This window comes from Sus scrofa, chromosome 15 (genome assembly GCF_000003025.6).
Source record: "Sus scrofa isolate TJ Tabasco breed Duroc chromosome 15, Sscrofa11.1, whole genome shotgun sequence".
NCBI classification, from domain to species: Eukaryota; Metazoa; Chordata; class Mammalia; order Artiodactyla; family Suidae; genus Sus; species Sus scrofa.
This window is the reverse complement of record NC_010457.5, coordinates 4,265,181-4,281,603: the sequence shown is the minus strand read 5'-3', so window position 1 is coordinate 4,281,603 and position 16,423 is coordinate 4,265,181.

Sequence of the window (16,423 nt, the reverse complement as noted above, 5' to 3'; positions counted from 1 at the left end):
AAAAAAACTACACTGATATCACTTTTTAGACTGGCAATGGTTTAAGAGCTTGATAACAAATTTTATTGCTTATAGGAAAACTGACCCTCTCATACATTGAAATTAGTACAATTCTGATGAAAGAAAAATTTTCAAGGTTTATCAAAACTGCATATACCCATTGACTCACAATTGCATTTCATGCACACATGAAATGACAATAAGTGTAACTTTATCCAGGCTTGCATTTCTTCTTTTTTTTTTTTTTGTCTTTTTGTCTTTTTGCTTTTTCTAGGCCACACCCTTGACACATGAAGGTTCTCAGGCTAGAGGTCTGATCGGAGTTGTAGCCACCAGCCTACGCCAGAGCCACAGCAACTAGGGATCCGAGCTGCGTCTGTGACCTACACCACAGCTCACGGCAACGCCAGATCCTTAACCCACTGAACCAGGCCAGGGATCAAACCCGAAACCTCATGGTTCCCAGTCGGATTCCTTAACCACTGAGCCACGATGGGAACTCCCCAAGCTTGTATTTCTTGAAATAAAAAACTGGAAACAGTGCACATGCTCACCAATAAGATACTGGTTGAAGAGTCGTTGAATCTTTGCAGAGTGAAGTACTACCCAGTGGCTTTAAAAAGTAAGGATCTCTCTAGTATTGGTCATCAGGATGTCAATTATTGTAAATGCAAAAAAAAAAAAAAAAGGTTAAAACAGGGTATGTTGTATACTACTTTTTGCAAAAAGGTGCATAAAGAAATTCTGTGAGAACTTATAAGAAAATAATAACTAATTATGGCATTCTGTTTATGTGTAAGAGAACTATGTAAATGGTGGACAGGGTGAGAGCAAAATTTTCACTTTATCTCTTTTTACATTTTTTGAAAATTTTGAACTATGTGAAATCTGACATTTTAGGGCACAGGACAGGAGGAGACTGCGTTGTGGGCCCTAGTCACAAGCAACCATTTGTTGCTGAGTGGAAAGTCAATTAAAACTGTCTTCTAGCTAAAATAAACAAGTGGGACCACATTACACTAAAAAGTTTTTGCATAGCAAAAGAAACCATCAGCAAAACAAAAAGCAACCTATTGAATAGGAAAAGATATTCAAATGATATGGAACAGTGGAAATGAATCCCAAGGAAGCATGAGGTTGCAGGTTCGATCCCTGGCCTCACTGAGTGGGTTAAGGATCCGGCTTTTTTTGTAGCTGTGGCTGTGGCATAGGCCAGCAGCTGTAGCTTCGATTTGACCCCTAGCCTTGGAACCTCCATATACCGTGGGTGCGGCCCTAAAAAAAAAATAAAGTGTTATAGCCTGTAATGGATTGATATCCAAAATACATAAAGAATTCATACAACTCAATATAAAAAAAACCCCACAAAACCCAATTTAAAAAATGGACAGAGGACTTGAATAGACATTTTTCAAAGACAGACAGATGGTCAATAGGTGCATGAAAAGATGCTCAACATCACTAATAATCAGAAAAATACAATAAAAATTACAATGAGCTATCACTTCACACCTATCAGAATGGTTATTATCAAAAAGGCAACAATAAAAATTGTTGGGGAACATATGGAGTAAAGGGAATCCTGATGCAATGTTGGCGGGATTGTAAGTTAGTGGGGCCTCTGTGGAAAGCAGTATTGAGGTAGTTCACAAAGTTTTTAAAAATTGGACTACAATATGATTCGGCAATTCCAGCTCTGAGTATTTATCTGAAGAAAACAAAAACACTAATTCAAAAAACTATGCAATCCTACATTCGTTACAGCATCATTTATAGTAGCCAAGATAGAAAAACAACCTAAGTGTCTACCTACTGATAGATGAATGGATAAAGAAGACGTGGGGTGTGTGTGTGTGTGTGTGTGTGTGTGTGTACTATGGGATATTAACAGTAAAAAAGAAAGAAATCATGCCATTTGTGCCAACTTGGATGGACCTAGAGGGTATAATGCTAATGAAGTAAGTCAGACAAAGACAAATAATACATAGTTTCACATACATATGGAACCTTAAAAAAAGGCAAAAGAACAAACAAAACAAAACAAAAATGGATTCAAAGATACAGAGAACCAATCAACAGTTGCCAGGGAGAAGGGGGTGAGGGATGGGTGAAATAGGTTAAAGAGTTTAAAAAGTACAAACTTCCAGTTATAAAAGTAAGAAATGTGGGGATGTAATATACAGCATGGGGAATATAGTCAATAATATTGTCATAACTATTGTATCGTGACAGATGGTTATTAGACATCATGATGGCCATTTCTTATAAAAATATGGAATGATGAAGTTGTACACCTGAAACCAATATGTCAATTATGATTCAGTTAAAAAACAAACCAAAAAATTCCAAATCATAAATAATTAAGTAAAACTGTCTTCCTCACTACCAGTGGACTCTTTCTTTATTTTAAAATATACACCATCAGAACTATACTTTGGAAAATGAACCAAACAGAATACATTTTTTAGCTTATTTTTGTTCCTTTATCTAAAAGAGAATTATGCCTGATTCAGTTGGTCCTCCTTTAATTTTCTTCTCTTTTTAATTTTTTTTAAGCATACCAAAAAAACCCCAACCATTCACTATTTTCCTTGTCTTAATCTGTCCAGGCTGCTATAACAAGCTACCACAGACTGGGTAGCTTATAAACAACAGAAATTTATTTCTCACAGTTCTAGAGGTTGGAAGTCTGAGATCAGGATGCCAGCCTGGTTGGTAGAAGGTCCTCTTTCAGGACACAGACTTATTATTTCTCACATGGTGGAACAGGCTAGGGAGAGCTTTGGAACCACTTTTATAAGGACACTATTCCCATTCATGAGGGCTCCACGCTGACCTAAGACCTCCCAAATGGTCCACCTCCTAATATGGTCAACTTTAGGGTTGATTTTAACATGTGAATTTGCAGAGGACACATACATTCAGACCATAGCATTCTTCATAACATATTATATACCTTTTAAATCTTATTTTTAAGCTAAAAATTTCTCCACTTTTGTTGATTTTGTGATTAATCTTGGAAGTTCCTCCATCTTGTCTATAAAATTTTAAAGTTTTCTGAACCAGGTAGATACATTGTTTTAGTATAAATCTATAAAATGAAAAGCACATGGAAGAATTATCTTTCAAACTGAATATATGGACGTTCCTTTGTATTTAAACCTCACCTTATATTTGTCATCTCTGATTTCATACCTTGTTTTCAGACTAATATTTTACCAGCTTTCAAGGTCATTTTTCTCTAGGCTCTAGGATACTAGCAAATCATCTAATTCAGCTCCCTATTAGTCTGACAGTATGCTCTGAATTCTTTTATCCAGCACAGTAATAAAAATACAAAGAAAACTATCCTTGCGGCAGGTTTCCACTAATTATCATTTGGTTCACTGTCATCCTGCAGTTCACTAGAAACACAGCAATGGCTTTCTACTCCTTGTTTTGTAACTTTGTCAAATTCTTCCATTACCTAGAGGTGGTATAAAGCAGACTACTTTAGCTTTTTGAAAGCTGCTCTCTCTTATTGATGAGATGTTGTAGCTGTTAATACTTCCTCATAAATAGATATCCCTAGATCCTAACCTGCCTAGATTGAAACTGATAATCTTTTATCCAGAAGTTTAACTGGAGAATACAATGTAGGGTAACTATGACAACAGTAGTGATGAAAGAAAAGAAAACTCCAATAATCTAGAATTCCCTTCAGCTTTTGTTTCAATGGAGAATTTACAGGATGCTTTATGTTGTAACTTGTCTTATATGGTAAAGATAATAGGAAAGAGATATTCCTGGAATTAAAAGAACTGTAATCAGTTTGTTTTTTTCTCCTTTCACTTTTTTTTTTTCTGTCTTGCAGTTTGGTTTAAGGGCTGGATTTAGAATAAAAAGCAGATTGGTCATGGGGGATAATAATCTTTGAGAAAGCGATTTTCATGCAATACAGTGATCAAAAATACTTACTTTTGGAGTTCCCGTGGTGGTGCAGCAGCAATGACTCTGACTAGGAACCAGGAAGTTGGGGTTGGATCGATGGCCTCACTTGGGGGGTCAAGGATCCAGTGTTGTGGTGAGCTGTGGTGTAGGTTGCAGATGATGCTCGGGTCCAGCTTTGCTGTGGCGTAGGCCAGAGGCCACAGCTCCAATTCGACCCCTAGCTTGGGAACCTCCAAGTGCCATGGGTGTGGCCCTAAAAAGACAAAAAGACAAAAAAAATTACTTTAAAAATAGTTGTAGAAGTTGGGTGATGGATACCTGAGAGTTGAGCCTAATATTCCTCTACTTTGATATATTTTGAACATTTTCCCTAACAAAAAATTAAAATAAGTAAACATTAAAGTACACTTTCAATCTCTTTTGCTATGGTGCATCTTCTCAGATTCCTCTAAAAGACCCTTGGCATCATTCCCCACATTGGATCTATGTCCAGAGAGAGAGATTAAAGTATAGTTGAGGTAAAATGTGCTATTATTTTACTGTATTTAATAATATGGTGAGAAAAGTAAAGAGATAACAGCAAAGTGATGGTCAGCCCGAATGCTGGAAGCTGGGGACCACTCAGTTGGGTCATTGATGTTGTTTTTATATGTTTTGAGGATCAGACTGGGAAACAGTGTGTATTACACAAGGATGCTATGAAGAAATAAGATGGTAAAGAAACTAAGTCCAGGTGGTAAAGAACAGGAGGAAAGAAGGTGAAGAACAAACTCAGGAAGGACTCATAATGAAAAGCTGAGCTCAGGCAATCTCTGCATATTATCACATATCCAGAATAAAAGAAAAAAGGCTGATCATAGGATTTCTGTGGATTTTATCCCAATGACCCTGGACAAGTTGAACACTCAGAGACCTACAAAGACTTCACTTTTAATCTGAAACTGATCCAGGCAGAAAGGACCCTTCATCTTCAAGGATATGGTTTTCCAAAAATGTTTATATGCCTTCAGCTTGAGAATAGGGGCAGAATGAACTAGAAAGAAAAGGCAGTGGTTTCAAGGGTTTGGACTCATGGAGAGAGCAGCAAGTGAAAGAACTGAGATAGCCTAGGAGAGATGGTTTACTGTTTTCAGGCTGTACTGAGCTAATGAAGCAATATGTTTAGCAGTAACTTCAACTATCTATAGTTTTTCTTTTCCCCGAAATTGCCCTAAAATATAGTAATATCAGTTGTGGAGTTGAACATATTGCATATACTATATTTTGGAAGATATAATGGGAAAGGTATTCTCCAGAAAGGGAAAAGTGTATCAGGCTGCAGAAAGATGTTTAGAGGAGAAATCTCTCTCCCCTTGAATCTTTAATTTATTGAGAAGATAAGTTCTTTGTTCGAGATGAGGGGCAGAGAAAACCCAGCTAAAGTTACTCTCTGTTTGGGATTTAAGAATGGCATTTCATCAGCCATTTGGAACTTAATTACAAAAGCATAAATAAACTTCTTGAGCCCCTTATTCTCTTTATAAATAGCACTTTCTCACTTGTGTGCTATTCTTCATTTGCATGAAAAGCAAATTAAGGCTTTCTAGTAGCTATCCACAAAGGCATAGCAGCTTTGTAAGGTCCTGCTTTATTTATTATTCTCATTTGTGATTTCAGAATTTATGTTGAGAATATACTTATTAAACTAGCCAAAGATGCAAAGTTAACTGGCATGCCTATTACTTATGAAAAAATGATTTAATTCAAAATTGTCTTCACATATCTAATGACCTTTAATGGGGACATGCAAATTAAATCACCTAAATAAAAGAAATAGATGTTATTAATTTACATAAATGAGGCAGAATATTATCTAGTAATTATTATATATTGGAAACAATAAAATCAATAACAAAACCTTTATACTGATAACTGACTGGGTCTTAATCAAAGAACTATTTTCTAGGATAAAGCTTCATAGCATAGATAAAATGACAAGACAAAGATCTTTTCTTTCTGACAGAGAGAAGTTCAACCAATATGTGAATGTTTAGCAAATTACAGGGGGAAAGCCTGAAGTAGATCATTAATATGAAAACAGTCTTTTTTTTTTTTTTGAGAATAGCTCTTAATATTCCTCAGATACCTGAAAAGGAATCATAGATTATAATCAATCATTCTACATTTGAGTAGAAAGCAGGAAAAGAGCAGGCTGCAAAAATAGAGACTTAGTATGATCCTGGGACAACTTCCTTATCATAAAAAGTATGTGGTACTACAATACATGAGTGAGCATTGTGAAATCTCATCAAAAGATATGTTTAAATTGGATGACAAATACACTTGTATCTCGCAGAGAGACTTAAAGGAGGAGGTTTAAAATTCTATCAATTCCTAGAGTCCTGGAATTACCAATAGAATCAAAGATTAATATCATCCTTTAAAAAATGATTTACTAAAGAATTCTAAAATCTTGGACACCCATCTAATTTTGATAAGTTGCTAACTGTCAATATTCTAAAGAAAATGTAACTGTGGTAAAGAAGCATGATCATCTAAGAATAAGACACATAAAGTATCAAACTTGACTCTACTATTCACAAACCCTGTCTCCACATCTGAGTCTACTCGGATAACATTTGACCTACAACTTCAAGAATTGTTCAGATGATAAGATAATATACATGAAAGCAGCTTAGGAACTATAGAGCTTTGCAGGCTTCTGTTATTAGTATAAACCATAAATATTAGAAACAAACAATTCCTATATCTAAATAGCTTATATATGAATCTGTTAACTCTGAATAAGAAACCTTTTATTATTTGCATAAAATTCTGCCAGAGAATCTATATGCAAGAATTAAAGAAGGGCCTTGAAGTTAACCATTTACTTTTATTTGATCTTTGAGTTTTTTACAAGAGTATACATTCATACAATAAAGTTCACAAAGTGTATTGCTTAAAGAATTTTAATAAATGAATACACCTGTGTAACCACTATCCAAGTCAAGACATAGAACATTACTACCACACTAGAATATTTCCTCATGATTCATTCTAGTTAACTATCCCAAAGATAAATGCTATTCTGACTTAATCACTATAGACTGGTTTTAACTGTTTTGGAAGTTCATATAAATGAAATCATGCAGTATGTACTCTAGGTGTCTGGCTTCTTTGTATCAATCTCATTTCCCTGAAAGTCATAGGTACGGTTGCATGAGGCAATTATTCATTATTTTTATTGCTGTGTATTATTTCAGTTTAAGAATAAACCAAAACAGAAGCACTTCTGGAATGGCACTCTGAAAACCTCCTCTCCTAAAGAGCAATGAAAAATTGTCAAAATCAGTTTTTTTCAGATCTCTGGAAATAAACCAAAGATTTGTAGCAATCTGAAGAGCATTTATTCAAGAAAAATGGTTGAATTTTGGTAAAAAACAGTGAGCTTTGTACATTTTAACTAGCTCTACTTTGATTGCTCTGTCCCCAGATCCACTATAGGGTTGAAAATAAGCATCCTCACACCATAGTAGCTGTGGAAGCAGCCTAGTAGGCACTGAAGGGGGAAGAATGGATTTGGAGCTCCCCAAAAGTCTTCAGTCAATTGTCACTATTTAACCTGTCTTGGAAATTTCCAGGAAAAGCCCTATTCAAGAGGCTTGTCTTTGTTTTACCTAATCCATAGTTTACTCAGTGAGGAGAGCATTATCCCCAAGGCATTGTCAAAATCATTCAGCAGCAACTGGTTAATATCACAACTGTCTAAATTAGAGATACCATTTGAGACAAATAAGCAGCTCACCAAAAAAATCTTCAAAAGGAAATCTGGAAAATTAGGTATCCGTAGTAGGCTTTGAAAAGTTCCAACATATTCTTAGGGATCTAGAAGGCCACCTGAATGTGCAGGGCTCTGTGTATGCCCCAGAAAAACCAGTGAAGGCCCTATTCTTTCACCTTTAGCATAACCCAAGGCCCTGTGCAAACAGGGAGTGAAGGCTTGGGCAGACATAAAATAAAGGCGTACCACCACACAAACACATACAGAGCTTCTTGGAAAAATCTTGAATACATTGTTTTAAGGCATTTAAGGAAATCATGCTGGGAAAATGACTAAACAAAAAATAATGGCAACAAACAGCAACAACAACAAACCCTAGAGGGAAGGGATTACAAGACTGGCTAAGACAGGAAAGTATGGCTGATGCACAAGGGGGAAAAGCAGTTAAAGAAACTAACTCTGAGGAATTTCAGATGTTAATCTTCCTAAGCAAAGAATTTAAATCAGCTATCATAAATGTTTCAAGAATTGAAGAAAATTATACTAAAGAATTAAAGTATGAGAAAGATGATTCATCAACTAGAGAATATCACAAAAAGATAGGAATTATATATATTATATATATTTATATATAATTATACATATACATGTAATACATATATGCCAAACAGAAAATTTAGAATTGAAAAACCCAATAACTGAAGTGAAAATTCCAACAGAGGGACTCAAGAATAGATTGAAGCTGGTAGAAGAAGAATGGGACAACCTCTAGACAGTAAAGACTGTCTAGTCTGAGAAACAGAACTTTTTTTCTTAATGAAGAAAAATGAACAGAGGCTCAGAGAGCTGTAGAACATCATCAAAAATACCAACATATGCCTAATGGGAGTTGAAGGAGAAGGAGAAGAAGATGAGGAAGAGGAAGAAGAAGAGGAAGAAGAGGGGGGAGAGGTGCCAGGGGAGGGAGAGGAGGAGGGGAACAGAGAGTGAGAGAAACAGTAACCAAACCTTTCCCAAATTTGATGCAAAATATTAATCTATGGATCCAGGAAGCTCAACAAACCCAAGGTATGATAAACATAAAGAGGTTCACTCCTTTACACAAACAAATCATAGGCAAACTATCAAAAGACAAAGAATAAAAATATATTTTGGTAACACTTTTATTTCCCTATATGAATTAAAAGATATATGCATAAATTATAAAACGGCATTGATGGAGTTAATATATAAAAATATAATTTAGGAGTTCCCGTCGTGGCTCAGTGGTTAGCAAATCTGACAAGGAACCATGAGGTTGTGGGTTCGATCCCTGGACTTGCTCAGTGGATTAAGGAGCCAGCGTTGCCATGAGCTGTGGTGTAGGTTGCAGACACGGCTCGGATCCCGCATTGCTATGGCTCTGGAGTAGGCTGGCGGCTACAGCTCTAATTGGATCCCTAGCCTGGGAACCTCCATATGCCACAGGAGTGGTCCAAGAAATGGCAAAAAAGACAAAAATAAATAAATAAATAAATAAATAAAAATATAATTTGTATGACAATAATCGCACAACACTTGGGGTGGGGAAATGAGCTATGGTGGAGTGAAGTTTTTTATAAAAATACATTATTGACATTAAGTTTGTATTAATCTGAAGTAGATTGTTTCAAGTTAAAATGATAATAGTAATCCCCATGACAACCACTAAAAAATAACTCAAAACAATAGAAGAAACAAGGGAATTAAAATAGTACATTAGAAAATCTCTAACACCAGAGAATGTAATGATAGAGGAAAAAAGGCATAAGACATAGAACACAAATGACAAAATGGAAAATGTAAATCTTACCTTACTAGTAATTGCATTCAATGTGAATGAATTTGAATCAAGACAGATATTGACAAAATGCATTTTCAAAAAGTGACCCAACTACATGTTGTGTATTAAAGACATGTTAGATTCAATGAACAAAGGTTGAAAGTAAAAGAATAGGAAAAACATTTCTTTGGTTACTGTAACTAAAGAGGCCTAACACACCACTTAATATAAAATAGATAACTAGGAGTTTCTGCTGTAGCACAGTGGGATCAGCAATATCTCTGCAGTGCCAGGAAGCAGATTTGATCCCTAGCCTGGCACAATGGGTTAAAGGATCTGGTATTGCAATTGCAGCTCAGATCTGATCCCTGCCCTGGGAACTCTATATGATCCAGGATAGCCAAAACATAAAATTAAATTAAATTAAATTAAAATTAAATAAAATAAAAATAGATAACTACAAAGACCTACTGTATAGCATAAGGAAATCTATGTGCTATTCTGTTATAACTTATATGGGAAAAGAATCTGAAAAAGAATGTGTGTTTGTGTGTGTATACACACATACACACACATATATATATGATTCACTTTGCTGTACACCTGAAATTAACACAATGTTGTAGATCAACTCTACCCCAATAAAATTTAATTTAAAATAAGACACCTAGTAACCTAAAGAGACCTGCAGTAACTATACTAGTATCATACAAAATAGATTTTAAGACAAAAGTGATTATTAGATACAAGCAGGGCATTTTACAGCAATAAATAGTTCAATCCATCAGAATGGCATAACATTGTAAATATATATACACCTAGCATATATATACATATATATATATATATATAACATAATTATACAATAATATATATTCTAACATATATGTAAATATATTATTCACAAATAATATGTTATTATACACACATATAATATATGTAAATATATATGTAATATATGCCCTGCTTTGTATCTAGTAATCATTATATGTATTATATATATATTGTATCTAGTAATCGATATGTTATATATATATATATATATATACATATATATAAAAGCAAAAGCTTATGGAGTTGAAGCAAATTCCTCATGGAATTGAAGCTTATGGAACTGAAGCAAAAGCTTATGAAATTGAAGAAAGAAAAAAAAACCAAATAGTTTGAGACATTGATACGCTACTTTCGAAAATGGAAAGAACTAAAAGAGAGATCAACAAGAAAATTTTAAAAATGCAAATGATAGTATAAGACAACTAGGCATAAAATACATCTATAGACCACTCCATCCAACAACAGCAGGATTCACATTATTCTCAAGTGTAAATGGAAAAATTCTCTAGGATAGACTGTATGTTAAGCCGTAAATCAAGCCATAATAAATTTAAAATGACTGAAATCATACAATATATGTTCTTCGGCTACAATATAATAATATAACAAACAATAACAGAAGGAAATGTGAGAAGCTCACAAATTTGTGAAAATTAAGCACACTTCTAAATAACAGGTGGATAAAGAAAATCACAAGGAAAATTAAAATATATTTTGAAATGAATGAAAATGAAAATACAACACACTAAAATTTATGACATGCAGGGAAAGAAGTTCTCAGAGAAAAATTTATAGTTGTAAATGCCTAGATTAAAAAAGAAGAAATATTTCAAATAAATAACTGAAACTTCTACCTTAAGAAATTAGGGGGAAAAAAGAGCAAACTAAATCCAAAGTAAGTGGGAAGGAAAAACAAAGATTAGAGAGGAAATAAATAAACTAGGCAACAGAAAAAAAGAAAAGCACAAAACTAAAGATAGAGTCTTTGAAAGTATTAATAAAATTTTCAGTCCTTTAACTAGATTGATCAGAAAAAAAAGAACTGAGAAGTCTCAAATAACTAAAATTAGAATGAAAAACAGGCCTTAAAGCCAATCTTACAGAAATAGGAAAGTTTATAATGAAATATGATGAACACTGTATGCCAACAAATTAGATAACCAAGGTGAACTGAACACAGTACTGGAAAAGACACAAACTACTGAAACTTTTATCTCTGTAGTATCTTTATACATTTAAAACTTTCTCATTAGGTAAGGTACATTCAAATTCAAGTGTATAATCTTGTTGATCCCTTTATCATTATGAAAGATTCAATTCTTCACTAGTAATATTTTTTGCCCTAGAGTTTCTTTGTCTGATATAAGTATAGCTGCACCATTTTCTTTTGGTTATTATTTCATGTTACATATATTTTTTAATTATAACCTTATACCTTTAGAAGGCCTTATATTTATGGTGTATCTCTTATAAGCAGCATATGGTTGGTTATTTTTCAGTACACCTTGACCACCTTTTCCATTTAATTCAATTAAGTATAATAATTGATGTATTTGAATCTAAATCTACCTTCTTACTATATGTCTCCTATTACACCATCTTCTTTTAGATTAATCAAGTATTTATTATTTCATTTGCCCCATATATTAGATTGTTAGTGATATATTTATTATTTTATTGGTTACCATAAATAAGAGATTCTAACATTCATCATTTGCTTGTTATAGTTTACCTTAAATTAGTACATGTACATTTCTTCAATAACACTTCTTGGTTATCATATATTTTACTCCTGCATATATTTTAAATCCCATAATGTATTACTACTATTATTTGTATAGGTTTACTAATTTACCCTTCCCTGTGTTCTTAATTGTTTCCTTTAGTTCCATGTTTAAACCTGAAAAAAATTCCTTGGGCGTTCTTTTAGTGTAGATCTATTAATAGCAAATTTTCTCTGCTTTTGTTTGTCTGAAAGTGTATTTATTTCACGTTCTTTTCCAACATATATTTCTATGAGTATAGAGTTCTGGGTTGGCAGTCATGTTCTTTCAGAACTTTAAAGATAACATTCCATTGTCTTCTAGATTCCATAGTTTCTATTGAAAAGTCATCTTAAGTCTTATTTTTGCTCCTTTGAAAGTAGTTGGGTTTCCCCCCCCCAACTACATTCAGCATTTCTTTTTATCATGATTTTTCAGATATTTGATTATGATGCTCTGAGTGTAATTTCCTTGTATATCTCCTGCAGTGTTGTAGAGCTTCTTGAATTTATGACTTGCTTTCTTTCATTGGTTTTGTAAACATAGTTGCCAATCGTATTTGAAATGTTACTTTTGTTCAATTCATGCTTTCCTATCCTTCTGGGACTCCAATTATATGTATATCAGATTTTTTAACTCTCTTCCACATACCTCTTATTCTCCTGTTTTCCATCTCTTTTAATACCTACTTAAATTTGAATATTTTTTACAGCCATCTTGCTCTTAGTTCACTATTCTTCTCTCTGATGTGCCTAATCCATTTTAAACACATCTTTCATTGTTTTAGTTCTTGTAATTTCTGGTTCTAGTATTTCTATTTGGTTGTTTTTTTTTCATACTTGGTACTGTTTTAATTGGATGCTGAACACTGTGTGTGAAAAATTTTAAAGATTTAGTATGCCTTAGTCTTATAATATATGGACTTATCACATTACTCCAATTGATGGTGGACTTGAACTTTTTAGCTTCATCAGTTTTGTTTGTTCTAACTCTTAAAGCATAGCCTTTAATTTCTAAGGAGTAGACTTTTTGGATTCTCTCATGAAATCCTGAGGTATTTACTTGGGCTATTGCACCTTGATGGTGCCTAAATTTTCATCTCTGTCTTCCAATGAATGTCTCCAAGACTGCCAAAGATCTCTGCTCAGCTTTTTAACCTTCAAGCTCTTCCTTTACACTTAGGTTCTCTGCATTTTATCCTACACAGCTTAGGAGTCGGCACAGGTAGTAAAGGAAAATTGCACAGAAGTCTGGGCTTCCTCCTCTGTGGTTTTCTCAACTCCTGGATCTTAGTCTTTCAAGTCCTAATCACCTTGGTAGACTCAAACTTTAACATCTGTCTCCCTATCCTAGTGAGACTACCATAAGCTCAGGCTGACACTTTCTTCTTAGCCTCTATTACCCATGCCATGAATCTGCAAATACATAAGTGAAAATTTGAGGTGAATATGGAGTTCAATACATTATCATTTTATCCTCTCTGAGATCTCAGTCCCTCCAGTACTGGCTTCTTTAGTTCCTGTCTAATGACTTCAAATGATTGTTGTTTATATTATTTTTAAATAGTTGTTCTTAACAGAAGAGTTAAGTACAAGCTATTCTATCATAGCCAGAAGTGGACATTGAACCATTTACTTTCATAGTGCAATTTTCCATAATCTCCACTTTCAATGTAGTCTCATTTGTGGTTTTAAAACTGCAGAGTTAAAATTGAGTCAGAAAAAGTATATACCTGGGTGGACTTAAAATAAGAAAAATGAATCAGGAAAGCATCTATTCAAATATTAAATAAAATTTATGCAACTGCTGTTTTTCTGTGAATAGCCAAAAATCACAAAGGGAAAATGGATTCCTGAATTATGTAGGTGTCTAATACTGCAGATTCACCATTCTGAGTATCCCAGGTCTAATGTCAGCACTGAAAAGCAAAATCAAAACATCTTTTTGGTTTTTCAAGTACAAAATTTTGTGCCTTTTAATGACATATATTTGACTGTTTTTGAATTTATAATATATATTTCCTCCTTACAAAAACGTGAAATTGACAGTTTGGTGGGTAATTTTTTTTTTTTTAAGTAAGAGAAGTAGGTCTTTCTAGTATGTAGCAAAGGTCTTCTGGATGGGACATGCTCCATTTAGAGCTCTGTTTCCTGCTTGGAGGGACAATTAATATGCTTACTACTTGGGAAATAGCATGGCTCATTGGACCAAGCTTTGAGTCAGTAGTTTGGAGTTATAATCCTACTTCTGCTACTGATTCAGTTTGTGCCCTTGGGCAAGCCATTTAACCTTTATATTTGTTTACCTGAAAAATGGGATAAAATTATCACGTGTTTGCAGATAGCTAGTAATAACAGATTTTGAATATAAAAAAATGTATACAATATATTTTGACCAGTTAAAATTACTGCAAACATTTTTACAATTCTGTTTCCCCTAAAGTCTCAGTATTGCTTTGATTAAAATTCTTCTGATCTAAGTTAAAATGAAGCACAATAAAGTGCGGTTAAGTGTTTTGCTTAATTTGCATGCTTAAACAGGTGGGAAAATCCAGTGTAGTTTAGCCTGAGAAAGCAAAAATTTTTTTTTAAATAGAGAGGAAAATCCTTCTTTCTCTCACTTTTTTTAAATTGTAAAAAATATTATATATTATACCCACATATTAGTCTATATTGCCACTTGCAAATATTCACATTTACACACAATAATAATAAATTCATATCTATTATTTTCCTTTTCTTATCTATAATTTTAAGAAATGGAATTTTAATAATATTTTTAAGTTTTATGATCATTTTATCTCAACACAGATTTTTTTTAATGCTCTCACCATATTATAAAAAGGAGCAAATGTTCAGATCATTCCTTCTCCTGGTACATTTCTTACTTTGCAGAGTCTCTGCTTCTGAAAAAATATGAAGATTGAAATCTTTGTATATAGAAAAATTTAAAGTACATTGTATTTTGAAAAGCTGCTACTGAAAGGGACCCTTAAAACAAATGCTTTTAAATATTTAATAAATTATCTTCAATTTATTTCATAAATTTGAGTTTAACATAGAGGATAATAAATTTTCTCTCTTTACCATGTGTCTCCTCTTAACTGTTCCTAATATATTTGTAGTTTCTCTGATACTCAGTTTTTCCCCTTTTTCTGTGAAATGGTAATAATATTAAGGATACCTACTTTACAAAATTGTAATGAAAATTAAGAAAGAATGTATTTGAAAACACATTAAAAACCATTTATCTTGTTAGAGATGACGTTAAGAAATGCTGTCTTCTTACAGCCTCCAAGTAACATTCCTGTATTCTTGAAATCTTAACATTTTTACCTACCAGCCTAATCTTTGTCACCATTTAGGTGGTTTCAACATACCTGCAAGTGACCCCTCCCACTCTCTGGATGATTTGGCATCCAATTTTTTCATCTCATTGCCAGTGACCATTTTTTCTATCATTGCAATGGTAAAACCCCCCAATACATATAATTCTCATTCTTAAATTTTCACTCCTATCCTTTTAGCTCATTTTTCTAAATGTCTGCCAGAATTCCTCTGAGTGGTGTCAGCCTTCTAATCCATTGCACTTACCACTTCTTTCTACCCACAACAGACTCTTCTATACTTTCTTCTTATGCAACTAAAATTCCGTTATTCATTGTTCCAATGACTCCCATTCCACTCCCATAACTTCCTTGTTTTTCTCTTCCTCAAAATCTCTTACTTAACAAGTCTAACATCTGAAGAACTTAATCAGCTGCCTTCTCTGTGCCTGCCCATAACTATGTGTTCTGGGAAATAACCACACACAGCTGGGCAGACTAGAGTCATGATAAACATGATATCCAATCTCAACGGGGCTCAAGTCTGGCAAATCTACTCTAATGCTTCTCTCTCCAATCTCCATTAGGACTATGTTATAGCTTTTCATCTTGCCCCTTCCACTTTAAGCTGAAAATCTTGCTTTACATGTCAGGGAATTTAGAGCTCTTTGCTGAGAATATAATCACCCTCCAGTGTCCAGTTCTACAAACTCACCTGCTTCTGCTTGCCTATTCTCCTTCCTACTTGCTTCAATATGGCTTCTGTTGAAAGAAGGAGAGCAATTCTCTCCATGATGCCACATCCAATGGCATCCTTATCTTTTTACTCTTCAGTTTACCAATGTCTCTGTAAATTTCAATACTGTTCATATTTCCCCTTTTACAGAACACTTTCATGTATGATCCCATCTCTCCTCTCTCTCTCTTTCTCGTGCATGGTTTTTATGTCATTTCTATGGCTTTTTCATTACTTTTTCATCCCCTACCCTGGCTTTTAATCCTGTACTTGC